This window comes from Neofelis nebulosa, chromosome 5, assembly GCF_028018385.1.
Source record: "Neofelis nebulosa isolate mNeoNeb1 chromosome 5, mNeoNeb1.pri, whole genome shotgun sequence".
NCBI lineage: Eukaryota > Metazoa > Chordata > Mammalia > Carnivora > Felidae > Neofelis > Neofelis nebulosa.
In genome coordinates, this window is record NC_080786.1 from 149,847,048 (window position 1) to 149,859,655 (window position 12,608).

The 12,608-nt window shown below is 42.5% G+C and overlaps 1 long non-coding RNA gene across 1 annotated transcript; it reads left to right on the forward strand.

Moving 5' to 3' along the window:
- The first annotated feature begins 3,493 nt into the window (after positions 1–3,493).
- Positions 3,494–5,426, forward strand: LOC131512816 (uncharacterized). Its single transcript, XR_009262323.1, has 2 exons — positions 3,494–3,769; positions 4,881–5,426. It is a non-coding gene; the product is annotated as an uncharacterized LOC131512816 (long non-coding RNA).
- Positions 5,427–12,608: the final 7,182 nt, after the last annotated feature.

The following is a 12,608-nucleotide window of genomic DNA, read 5'->3' on the forward strand; positions in this document are numbered from 1 at the left end:
AGTCAGCTTTCTGGAGGGACTGGCCCAGGATGTGCTGGGGCAGGGATGGGCTTCCCAGGTGCCCCTCATAGCAAGCTTGAACAACATCCTGGGATCCTTGCTAGTGGGTCTGACTTTGGAAAAATCAACAAACTCTCCCTTATCCAACCTTGCATCCCAAGCTCCATGACCCAGAGCCCTTGGAACCAGGCCAGTGGATGCTCTCAGGTCCTGCTGGTCCTGCTGGTCCCTGCCACCTACAATTTGCAGCTCGTTCCCTCAGTGGTCAGGGCTATCATATCTTCAGCTGAGGCATGTCCTGATGAAACCCTCGTTATAGGCCTTGGGGCCAGGAAGGGAGATGCCTCTGCATTGCCTCCAAGCATAAGAGAAGTGCCAGCTCTTCAGAGGAGGCGTAGGCTACTTCTGCAGGCTCAGTGGGTACAAGCGAATCTGGAGGTTTGAGACTTTTGAGAACATCAAAAAGATACTGAATTTCAAGAGTTGCTCACCCCTGCACTTGCATGGACCTGAGAGTGAGTGCTTCCTTCAATCGCACCCCAGTGCCTCCTTTGTGTCTTCCTAATCACCTGCATCCAGGTGTCAGGGTCCCATTCTTTCCCAGCCAGGGCCCTGACCTTGGCATAGCAGACTGGCCTTGCTTAGAGTTTATTTAACCTTCTTCAGTAGGATCCCAGGAGATTACACACACCAGCTGTTAGGATGGCACCTCAAAACATGGAGAAAGGGATGGCCCAACTTATTGAGGTTCAACTCACAGGGCAGTTCAGGTTCAAAGATAGGGGAAACAGACTCTGACCCCACCCTTTGATGAGACAGTTGCAAAATCATACTTCAGTGAACATGGACAGATACAGGGAAAAGTAAAGGAGTGTGGCCAGTTTTGCACTCTACCAGCCTGCTAGATTCTGTATGAATTAACAGTTGTCAGGGGTCCCAAAGAAGAGCAGCCCCCAAGGGAGGGAGGGAAGTAGGGACCTGATCAAACTTCTAGGCCAGTCATTTCAAGGCAAGAATCAGAAATTCCTAAACAGATCCGATGTCCCTCTTTTCGAAACTCTGACCTTCCTGGGCTCACTCTACCCTCTGTAATGAATTCCCTGTGCCTCTTTTAGACTCAACTTAGAAAGGATTCCATGACTTCTGTCTTCAAAATGGACCAAATTTGTAAGCATACCGGAAGGGGTGGACAATTTAGGAATGAATTTCTGTAATCTACCTGGCATCCTCCTCCATGATGTTATCACATTCTTTGCCTCAAAAGAGAAGAGAAACAAGGAAGTGGTCTGCCACGGAAAGTGCACTAAAATGCTATTAAGTCTGTACTCACAAAGAAACAAAAAGAAGGAAAGAAGAAAACCCTAAAAATATTGAGGTTGAGTGCCAAATGTAGCATATGTTCTTGGGAATCTGATCTTTGCAATGAATCTCCCAGACGGCCTTGGAGGGAGCTCGGCGGGGAGCGAAATGAGGTGATAGGAAGTGGCCCGTGTAAATCTCCACCCTGGGTTTCACCCATGGAATAACCATGTGTGAGCTCTCACTCTTCTCCTTTGAAGATTGGCATTTGATAAAGCAAAGCATAATTTTCTAAATCCCACATACAATTTTTATTTTTATTTGCAAAATTATTTTCTCTGCTCCTTTCCTTTTCCTGACTCTCCTTTTCCTTGCTCTTTTGGTTTCTTTTCTCTCCTCCCTTAGGGAACAAGGGTTTTCAAGCTCTGCTTCCTTGTCAAGCCAGAAGGCCAAAGAATAAGAACTCCCGGGGCCCTTTGGTTTCTCTCTTTCCATTTCAAAAGATGATGAGGTCAGGTCAATTTGCAAGGTAGACTGGTGCTGTATTACCTAATCGTGGCTCCAAGAACAGGAATTTGGAAGAAAAAAAAAGGAGTAATTAGGTCTCTCCCTCCTAAAATGCCTTTAAAATGTGGATTTAAGAAAACATGTGCTCCAGAGTCACACAGAAAGAACTGGAAGAGCTTTTTGATTTCAAAACGCAGTGGGCCTGGGCCTTGAAGGGAATTTAGAGAGCTTCCAGCTATAAACCAGTCTGATCCCCTAAATTAGCCAGATCCCTGCCTGAGCTCACAGAGACACTGTTCTCATGAGATGCCATGCTGAGGACAATTCTTGGACAGGAATCAATAAGATGCTCTAAGTTGAATTTGCCTTAATGAGCTTTTTGTCCTCAAAAAGACCCACAAATGGGAAGTGGCCTAGCCTGATGGTGAAGAGCACAGACCCAAGCCAGATTTCCCAGCATCGAATCCCAGCTCTACACGAGTTATGGGTTGAATTGTGTCCACTCCCCCACGTCTCTCCCAAAATTCAGATGTCATTATGTCAGAGTCCTTATCTCCCAACACCTCAGCATGTGACCTTATTTGGAGATCAGGTCTTTACAGAGGTAATCAAGTTCAAATGAGGTTGTTAGGGTGGGCCCCTAATCCAACATGACTGCTGTCCTTATGAAAAGGGGATGTGTGGACACAGACACCCACACAAGGAAGATGCCTTGTGACGATGCAGGCAGAGATCAGGGTGATGCTTCCACAAGCCAAGGAATCCCTCACCCCTACCCCCAAAATCGTCAGAAACCACCAGAACTGGGAGAGAGTCCTGGAGCAGATTCTCCTTCATGGTCCTCAGAAGGAACCAGACCTGATGACACCTTGATCTTGGACTTCTGGCCTCCAGAACCATGAGAGAATAGGTTTCTGTCACTTAACCCACTAAGTCTGCAGTACTTTGTCACAGCAGTCCTGGCAAACTAACACCGCATCACCATCTCTCTGGGTGACTCTGGGTGCCGCTCCAGGAAACATGTGAATGATATACCGTGTCCAGCTCAGACGGCTGTGAGGAGGATTATATGAATTAATATGCACAAATGCTTTCAATAGAAGTGGGAGCAAAGGGGTACCTGGGTGGCTCAGTCGGTTGAGCATCTGACTGGATTTCAGCTCTGGTCATCACCCCAAGGTCACGGGATCAAGCCCCTCATGGGCTCGGCAAGGAGCCTACTTAAGATTCTCTCTCTCTCTCTTTCTTTCTCTCTCTCTCTCTCTGGCCCTCTCCCCAACTTGCGTTCTCTAAAATAAATTTTAAAAAAAAGTGGACACAAAGGAAAGGCTATGTGAGTACTTGTTAAATAATTTTAAGTCAACATGTCAACATCACACAAGTAATTATAGGAATTATTAGTTAATTCATCTGTCTTTGCAGCCGGTGTGGTATTAAGGAGAAATTTTAAAATCCTTTAGAAAGTGTAAAAGCCATTACTTATTCTAAGCATCGTCCATAAATTGTTATAATTAGAGCTATGCTGTTTTCTTCGTTTTTCTTTCAATAGTGTGATCGGGCAGTGCCTCAGGCCGTTAGGCTTCTAATAAATTATTAATCTGGGAGTTAATAATTCATGTTAATTGGTGCTGTAAGCCACTTTCTCTGGCAAATGTGAGCAAAGGTCAGACCTTCTTCACAGCAAAGATGAAACCTTTTCTAAGTTTCTTTTTCCATGTTCTATCATGGAAACATTAAGATATGGAAGGCAAAATTTAACTAGGGCTGGGAAAGTGAGATAATTCCAAGGATAAAGGTCTAGACCTTCAGTCACAATTCGTGGCCCAGCACTGCCTCCACAGCCCTGTCAGAGGTAGAGGAGAGCTCCAGGGAACTCAGGGGACCCCAGCCCCATGGGATCCTCCTCGTGAAGGATGCAGCAACTCAGGTGTGCGGCTCTCCAACACGACATTGTAGAATAATTGTAAGTGTGACTCGTTGACCAAACTATTTTTTTTTCAGACAATAAAATAAGGCACTCAAAAGACTGGCTCGCCAGTGGGATTTTTCATAATGAATGATGATTCTGCTAAATTACAAGGCACAGCACAGAGAGCATTCATTCACAGAGGGTGACCACACCAGAATCTCAAGGAAATCTCTGTCACCGTTGATGTCTTTGATTTTAATTAATGTATTTAGTTGTGTCTTTGGTTTTATCCCCCAGAAAGAATTTGAGGTAATTCCTGATTGCAGACCACGGAACACAAGAAACCAAAGGCTTCTTCCCTCAATAAATTTGCATTTACTTCTCAACTCATTGATTCATCCTTGGGTCTTGAAGCAGCTGCTAGTGGCCTAGATGTTCTGGGTGTTTTATACCTTTTTTAGCCTCGATAATTGCTTGAATGTTTCATGTCAAGCCACAGACTGATGCAATGAAATAACATTTTCCCATTTGGATAATAAAATTGTTCTCAGTTTGGGGTTTTTCCCCCATTTTCATGAAAAGATAGACACAGACTATGCAGAGAATCATGTCTGAAGACTAAGGATAAAATTTAAGAGCAAACCACCAGTTTAAAGAGTTTCAGAGCCAGAAGTCAAACCCTTCAGCTCTTTTTTTCTTTTTTTCCTAAAGAAAATTTGAATAGCATATGCTTTTCATTGTACTCCTTTCCAGTCATTTACATACTGGGGAAATGTATATTTGGCAACAGGTCCTATTTTTAGTTGTCCTTGAAACTTGCCCTTTGAAAATGTTTTCATTTCTGGCACATATGCGTGTCTTAAGCAAAATGAAAACACAAAGCAAAAAAAAAAAGAAAAGAAAAATATGTACAGAAAGGAATGATTTTTCCAGCCCCATGTAGCACAATAAGAAAGCAATCATTCAGTTGTGACTTTAAAAATGGATCCGTGCCTGGATTTTCCAAGTATTTCCTTCTAAATGACTGTTTCTCTACAGAACTGAACTAATGTAAAGAGACAGGTTGTTCCACTGCCAGAACTGAACAAGCAAAAAAAAAAAGGAGGCAGGCTATATTTTCATAGGAGGAACTTGACCAAATAATACCTACTCTGTTTCCCTGCAGCCTCTTGGGTTGATTCAGAAGAAGGTGCCATATGCCCCCCGCGTGTCTCCAAGCATGTTTTCCCAACCTGGCTCTTGATCAGCACCAGACTTCTATTATTTGCAGTCAGTAACAAAGATTCATCCTTGTGTCCGTCAAGCAACAAGGAGAATCTTTGTCACTTAGTGTAATTAATAGCTGTACCTCCTATGGGAAGACAGGAGAAGAATGCCCTTCATACAGAGACTTGGATTCAGAACAGGCTTCGTGGATCTTTGCTGCTTACTGACCAGTGGAAATGCCAGAACTCCAGCAAAGGTGGGAAGATGGTAAGCAAAATGTTTCCTCTGGGGCCACATGTGTTCCCACCTCCAAGCCCAATAACTGTAGTCCAGGAGAGCTCTCGAACTTTTCCTATGGAACCAGATGGACTTGGAGGCTCCTCCACTATGAATGTCCTCCACCCAGGCCTTGAATCCTCCCCGCTGCCTGCCACCACGTTGTTTCCGTGGACCTCCAGACAGGTTCCATATAGGAGAAAAAAATAAAAATAGAAATGAGAAACCAGGTTGTTTCATTCGTTCAATGACCCTTCAGAGAATGTGAGTTAGGCCCTGTTTTCGGAATGAGAGAAAGGACGACTCAGGCTCGGAGAGCCTAGTACTTGCCCAGAGGACACAGATGGAAACAGCCAAGTCCGGATTCAAATCCAGGCTTCATGGCTCACTTTACACTGAATCGTAGCCTTTTCTTTCCCTCTCTGGGCTCCTACTTTTTTATTATTTTGACGACCCACTTTCTCTTCTTCCTCCTCTTCCATAAAAATGGTTGGATTTATCTCGTTGTCCCCAGACCTTTAACTTGCTGTCCTCCACCCTAGGACAAACCCAATCTTATCTCTCATGGGTTCCTGGTACCCTTAAGTACTAATAGTGCCTCATCATCACCCTGCTTTCAATTGCTGTGTCTCCAAGATTTCTTTCCAGAGGCCACTTTATCACTTCATTTAACCAACATGTGCAAATTCTAAGGCCAACATTTTTTCTTCTTTTCCTGCCCAAGGAGAAAGTAAATATATCCTGTGCTTTCTGTCCCTGATCTACAATCTCATGTATTTTTAACTTGGCTCATCCATCACATATTCAGATGCTTTTCCAACAGGCTTTCTCACCTCTCACCTCATGCGAATGTCCAACCCCACTTACTGGAGGTGGTAGGGTCTCATTCCCTGCTCTGTTGCTTCCCTCCAGGTAATCAGCAGTGACTCCCTTCCTCTCTTCAGGGCCCAGAACTCCCAGTTGAAAGCTATCCATCCCTGATATCTGCTTCCCTAACCTCCTCCATCCATAGCTCCGTTTCAAAACCGCCAGCTCCCTCCCTCTCCCCGCCTTTCCAATCATCTCCCGGTGTCAGCTGTGTCCTACCCAGCCTAACAACATCTTCCTGCCACCAGAGTATTGCCAGTCAATGTTCATGGTGCTCCTTATCCAATTTAGGAACCTCCCCGACCTACCTGCATTGCAATAGGGCCAGCTTTAATGAGCTGGTTCTGATTTGGGGTATAGAGCTGTGTGCTGCACCTTAAGAACAGGAGTTCCTGTTAGTCCCAGTGGTGCTATGAGGATAATAAATTATACTACATTTGCATTAAATCTTAATTCCATACATGTATATTAAATTGTAATCATTCCAAGCTCACAAAATTCTTTGCCTACAGAAGGTGCTATTTTGCAGCTAAGAGCGCTCAGCGTTTGTACAGAAAGTTCCTCTCAGTTTGGCAAGCACAATCTTAATTCCTCCCCCTACAGCACCACTTTTGGTGGATGTGCTCCTAAGAGAGTAAGTAATCCCTTCCCCCACCCCAAGCCCCTTTCTCACCATATGCCATTGGTTTTGCTTTAAGGAAAAGAGAATGTGGTTTCCTGTGACCCTGGTAGACAAGATAGAGTGAGCTTCTGCTGGTTATACTAACATCTTCTGCTCATAGATTCTGCTAGAGAACTAGAGAGCAAGCTAAAAAGGACCCCTGGGAACAGAAGGGCTGGCTGCCCCCAAATCCGTCCATCTAGCCCAGACTACGCCACGAGTTCCAGACTGAATTGCCTATGAGGTGCCTCAGAGGCACTCGGGTGTCCAAGAGGCAACCGTCACCACTAAAGCCAACTTCTTCGCCACCTCTGCAGGTGAAACCAGACAGGGACTAGCGAGTTATCCTGGACTTCTCCTCCTCCACCATCCCCTGCCTTCTCCAAGTCATACCCAAATCCTGCTGACCTAAAGTCCCCTGAATCTGTTCTCTCCTCTCCAACCCCATCATTCCTTCTCCAGTTCACAACTAGAAATGGTATCCCAGTCCAGACCACCTTTTAACCTGCACCCAGGGATTGTTTGAAACCCTTCCCCACTTCTCTGTTGTCTATACCACACACTTGTGAAGACATCTGGGCCAGGCAGATGGCTTTGGGGGCAACCGGAGCCAAGCCCTCAGTGTTCCTTCTCAGCTGGCTCTCTAGCTCACCCTCCACACTAGAGACCGGTGCAGCCCTCTGCTCAACTCCATTAATGGAAGGTATTAGAAGGGCAGCGGAAGCTGTTTCGCATCTCTTAGGGCGGCATAGAGGGCTTTCCAAGGTCTGGCATCTGCTGAATGCTATTTACGGCAGTAGTGGACTGCTTATAGTTCTCCACACCCACCTGCCTTTGTATATATGCTCCCAGCAGGAAGATCTTTTCCCTACATTCTCACACCCCCATACAACATCCCTCCCCCATTATTCATCAGAGGAAAAGTTATTTACAGGCTTGCTCAGATATTATACCCTCTGAGATCTTTCTGACTGCCTCATCCTTAACCTGAACCCCAAGTTCCTTCACAGAATGAAACACACCACCTGCACCCAATAGTAGACTTCCACTGACAACAAATTAGTTTGTTGAATGTTTTAATATTGTTGTTATTATTCACAACATTTTTTACTGGAGTTGTAGTTTGTAGCCATTATTGTTTGATAAGTAGAAATGCAATATGCCTGTATATATTTTAATTTGAATCTCATGAAATTAGAAATATTTTGTCCACTTTTACCTAAAAAAAAGGTCAGTGTTATGGAGTTAAATATATGTATTCCTATGTAACGTATCCTTATGAGATAGACCACACAGCTAATCTAACTTTAATTTGCTATGGGCACTACTTGTTATACAAAAATTCTAAAGATAAAGGTCAAAAACCACAAGCATGATTATCTAAACATCAAACTACATTTTGTGAAACTAAGGAAGTTTCACCTTGCCATCAATCTGTGAGTCACAGCAGGAAAAAGACTTGATAGACAGAGAGTGGCTCACTTCACCCGCCTTTGAAGGAACTACACCCTTTTCTCCCTCATGGATTATTTAAATCAAGACATAAAAGTGGCCATTCTGGAAATGGATGGATGCTGCCAGGTATCATACGACAGGAAGATTTTATCTACCCTTCTCCTATTCATTGTTCCCTCCCACTTACATACTGAAAAAATGCCAGGGATCACTAGGCATCACTAGTTATGTGGTACTGAAGTCTTCAGTGTTTACCAAAACCATTTAGAGTTTAATCTTTAATCCCACTTATATTACCTATTAAGAAAAACTTGGACTGTGTTCCAGATCCTTATTCCTTATAAAGTCAGTCTGTAAAATAATCAGATTGATCTGTAGAAGTCACGCAGGAAAGACAATTGAACAACTTTGGTTACACCTCCCTTAATTTATTCAGTGTCATGCTTAACTTTCACAGCAGGTAACAGCTGCCAGGAGTGGTTGGTTAAGAAGCTGCAGCAAGAGCATACTCAGGGTTTTCCCACACCAGCCCGTGAGCCCATGAAATGGGGCTGAAAGGCTTTACAATACCTGCCTTCCTTTGCGGCCATTTTCTGAGGCAAATGTTTAAGGTCTCCGTCATCTATGAGTTGGGCCCTTCTACGCACACAGAGTGGCTACTCTTCAGAAGTAATTACAAGCTACCCATTCTTCCTAAAAGAAGTGAGCTTATGCACTCAAAGATAGGAATTCATGCCCATTTCACCATTTAGTGGACTAAATTCTACAGCTAGTGAATGGAACACCTCAGCATTTTTCAGTGAGTCCAAAAATGCTGTGCTTCAGCTCCCTCTGTTCCATCCTGACCTCCTCCCCACCCGGCGAAGAGTGAGTCTCTTTTTACACCTAGACTAGGATTTCATTTTCACTCTCTACTCCCTTGTATTTGAGGTTCCAGAACTTTCCTTATTTCTCATATTATTCTCATCTAGATCCAAAATTCAAACACCAGTTTCCCTGGTGCATTTCTTTTTCTTTATTCTCCGAAACACACTTTTCTGCCCGAGTACTCAACCAATCATTCATCACATTCAGCCTGAAAAGGAAGACAAGTTGCTCCCCCTCCACGTGGCCTCTTGCTTGTTTGTTTGTTTGTTTGTTTGGGTCCTCCCCTAGCAATCTTATAAATAATGAACTGATAATGACATTTACCACTTGAAAGATTATAAAGGAAACCCCCTTTCTGCCCTCTCCCATCTATCCATGAACCCTACTTTCCACAGTCTAGCATTTTCCTTGCTTCCCCAACTGCTTCTCTCCAAGCCACTGGATTTGATTGAGCCAATTCGCCATATACTGGCTTCTGAAGGATGGGACAGCAAGTAAGTATCTTCCCTCCACCCCTCACTTCACCCCACCCACCACCACACACACCCGTTTTTCTTCATGGAATCCATAAAGACGCGTAGCAAACTGCCTCAAAAAAGCCACGGGTTCTGCCTGCAGAGGTCTGTCCAAAGAGCAGAAGAAATGGCAAAAGAAGTAATCACCCATGCTAATGAAAAGGGAAACCTCCAATTTGAAGGCCGTTTCTCATTTCTTTGTTCAATTCATTCCAAGAGGTTTCATGGGTTGGTTCATCCCCACCCCTACCCCAGTAAAGTGTCTACTGTCCCAGAAACTTGAGAGGCACCTAAAAATATCAATAGAACTCTCCTTGTATAAAATGCTGCATTTGTCTGAGCAAACTTCAACGTGAAAAAGCACAGATTCAATCTGAATTCCAAAAAGATGCATTTCCCAGCAATTTACTGCAAGATTTCCCTGGAATTTCATTTGGTTGATGCCCATACATTTATCAAATCAAACTTGAGGAAGACAGAGAATACTTATCCTTGAGAAGTTTATGGGAACAGAAGCACCAGAAAGGAATAACAGAAAAATTAACCACTTATCTCTAAATGGCACATGAAAAAGCAAGCCATTCTAGTAGATGAACATTTTATTTCTTTATTACAGTATCAATATCATAAATTGATCAGGTTATTAACAGCAATAAAGTTAGATTAACCTTTTAGAACTTAAAAGTGTTCTTTTTAAAAATAAGCCTTCTGGAGACTAAAAAGACATACAACTAATGCAGTCTTAGGCTGGATCCTGTATTGAAGGAAAAAAAATGTTATAAGGGCTATTATGGACAGCAGATTAGATAAAAGTATTATGCTGGTGTTAAATTTACTAAAGCTGATAAGTGTGTTGTGGTTATATAAGAGAATAATTATCCTTGCTCTTAGGAAATAAACACTAAGTATTCAGGGATGACAACCCATGATGTATGCAACTTACTTACAAATGATCAAAAACAAAAATTATCATGTGCGTATATGCATAAAAGAGAGGGAACAAATGATAAAGCAAACCCAATAAAATGTTCACAACAGGAGAACCCTGGTAAGGGTATTTATTGATCTTGTAAATATTCTTATTGCAATTTTCCTAGAAGTCTGAAATTATTTCCAAGCAAAAAGTTTTAAAAATAGATGCCATATGGTTTGAAAATAGTTTTGAAGAGTTGGAAAGTCGAGAGACAAAAGGGAAGAGATGAAGTTAAAAATTAGGTTCCTGGAAAATAATTCTCTACAAGATGGGAAGACAGTGACTTCTTCTCATCTTCAGAGATGGGTTGAAGCCATAAATGCTCTTTGTAGTTCTGTCTACCAGGTTCATTCTTATCTTTCCAGTCCTCCTCATCAGTAAACAGCTTTAAAAAGCATTCAGCCTAAAAATATCCTCAAACAAAAAGTATGAAAATGAGCCTCTTAGTGCAAACAATGTGTATCACCTTCTTGGCTCTGAACCCTGTCCTTCCTGCTGTTGATGTTAATGTCCATTAAATATGGCAAATGTAGTTCTGTGATAAACCCCTAGGGGGAGCTCCTTAAGACTGAAGTTCAAAGCTCTAAAATTCCAAACACCTTTGAAACAGATGGCTATGCGCTCTGGAAAAGAGTGTGGAGGTTCCTCAAAAAATAAAAATAGAACTACCCTATGGCCCAGCAATAGCACTACTAGGAATTTATCCAAAGGATACAGGAGTGCTGATTCATAGGGGCACTTGTACCCAAAAGTTTATAGCAGTGCTTTCACCAATAGCCAAATCATGGAAAGAGCCCAAATGGCCATCAACTGATGAATGGATAAAGAAGATGTGGTTTATAAATACAATGGAATACTACTTGGCAATGAGAAAGAATAAAATCCGGCCATTTGCAACAACGTGGATGGAACTCGAGGGTATTACACTAAGTGAAATAAGTCAGTCAGACAAAGATATCACACGTTTTCACTGATGTGTGGAACCTGAGAAACTTAACAGAAGACCATGGGGAAGGGAAGGGGAAAAAACAGTTTCAGAGAGTGGCAAACCCATAAGAGACTCTTAAATACAGAGAACAAACTGAGGGTTGATGGGGGAGGTGAGGGAGAAGGGAAAATCGGTGATGGGCATTGAGGAGGGCACTTGTTGGGATGAGCACTGGGTGTTGTACGTAAGCGATGAATCACGGGAATCTACCCCGAAAACCATGAGCAGACTGTATACACTGTATGTTAGCTAACTTGGCAACAAATTATATCGAAGAAAAAAGAAAGAAAAAAACAGGTGGATATGTTCCAGGCCAAGTTACTAAATAATATTTTCTAATAATAATAATTATACTGATGATGATAATTATTATTATCATTCTATTCTAAGCCTTTTATATGTATTAACTCATCTAATCATCATAACCTTGTAAGAAAGGTATTATGACGATTTTCATTCTACAAGTGAAGAAACAAAAGCCCAGAGAGACTAAGTTACTCGCCTAAGGTCACGCAGCTGGTAAGTTGACACATCTAAACCCAGGCAGTCTGACTCCAAAGCTTACATTTTCGATGACCACACCTGACTTCTCAACTATACCCTCCTAGGACTCAGACATCTACTAGCCAATTAAAGCCATTTTAATTATCCTAATTGACTGCTTGGGAAATTACTATTAATGCCACGTTGTTTTTGTTTAAAACCCCATTACCTAAGTTTCATAAAGCACATCCCCACTGAAATGTCAAATTTACTCTATGGCCACTATGAAATTTCTAGCACCGCATTCACTGTATGTTCTTTTCAGTAAGTGAGACCACTACTCCCGAATAAGCTAGGAAAATTAAATCATTAACTGCCTTTCCATGAACTTTTCAATGATTTTCTCATAACCCAAACTGATCTCTCCCTTCTAAATCCAATGTGAACCATTAGGTGGCATTCAGCTTTAGTAACAGTAGAAAATGCATCCATTCCTCACACATAATCCCTGAGTAACATGATCTAAGACTTGTTAGTTTAGCTAGTACCTCACATGAATTCTCATCGAGAAACCTATTTTTCTCCTCTCAGGAAGGATGAGA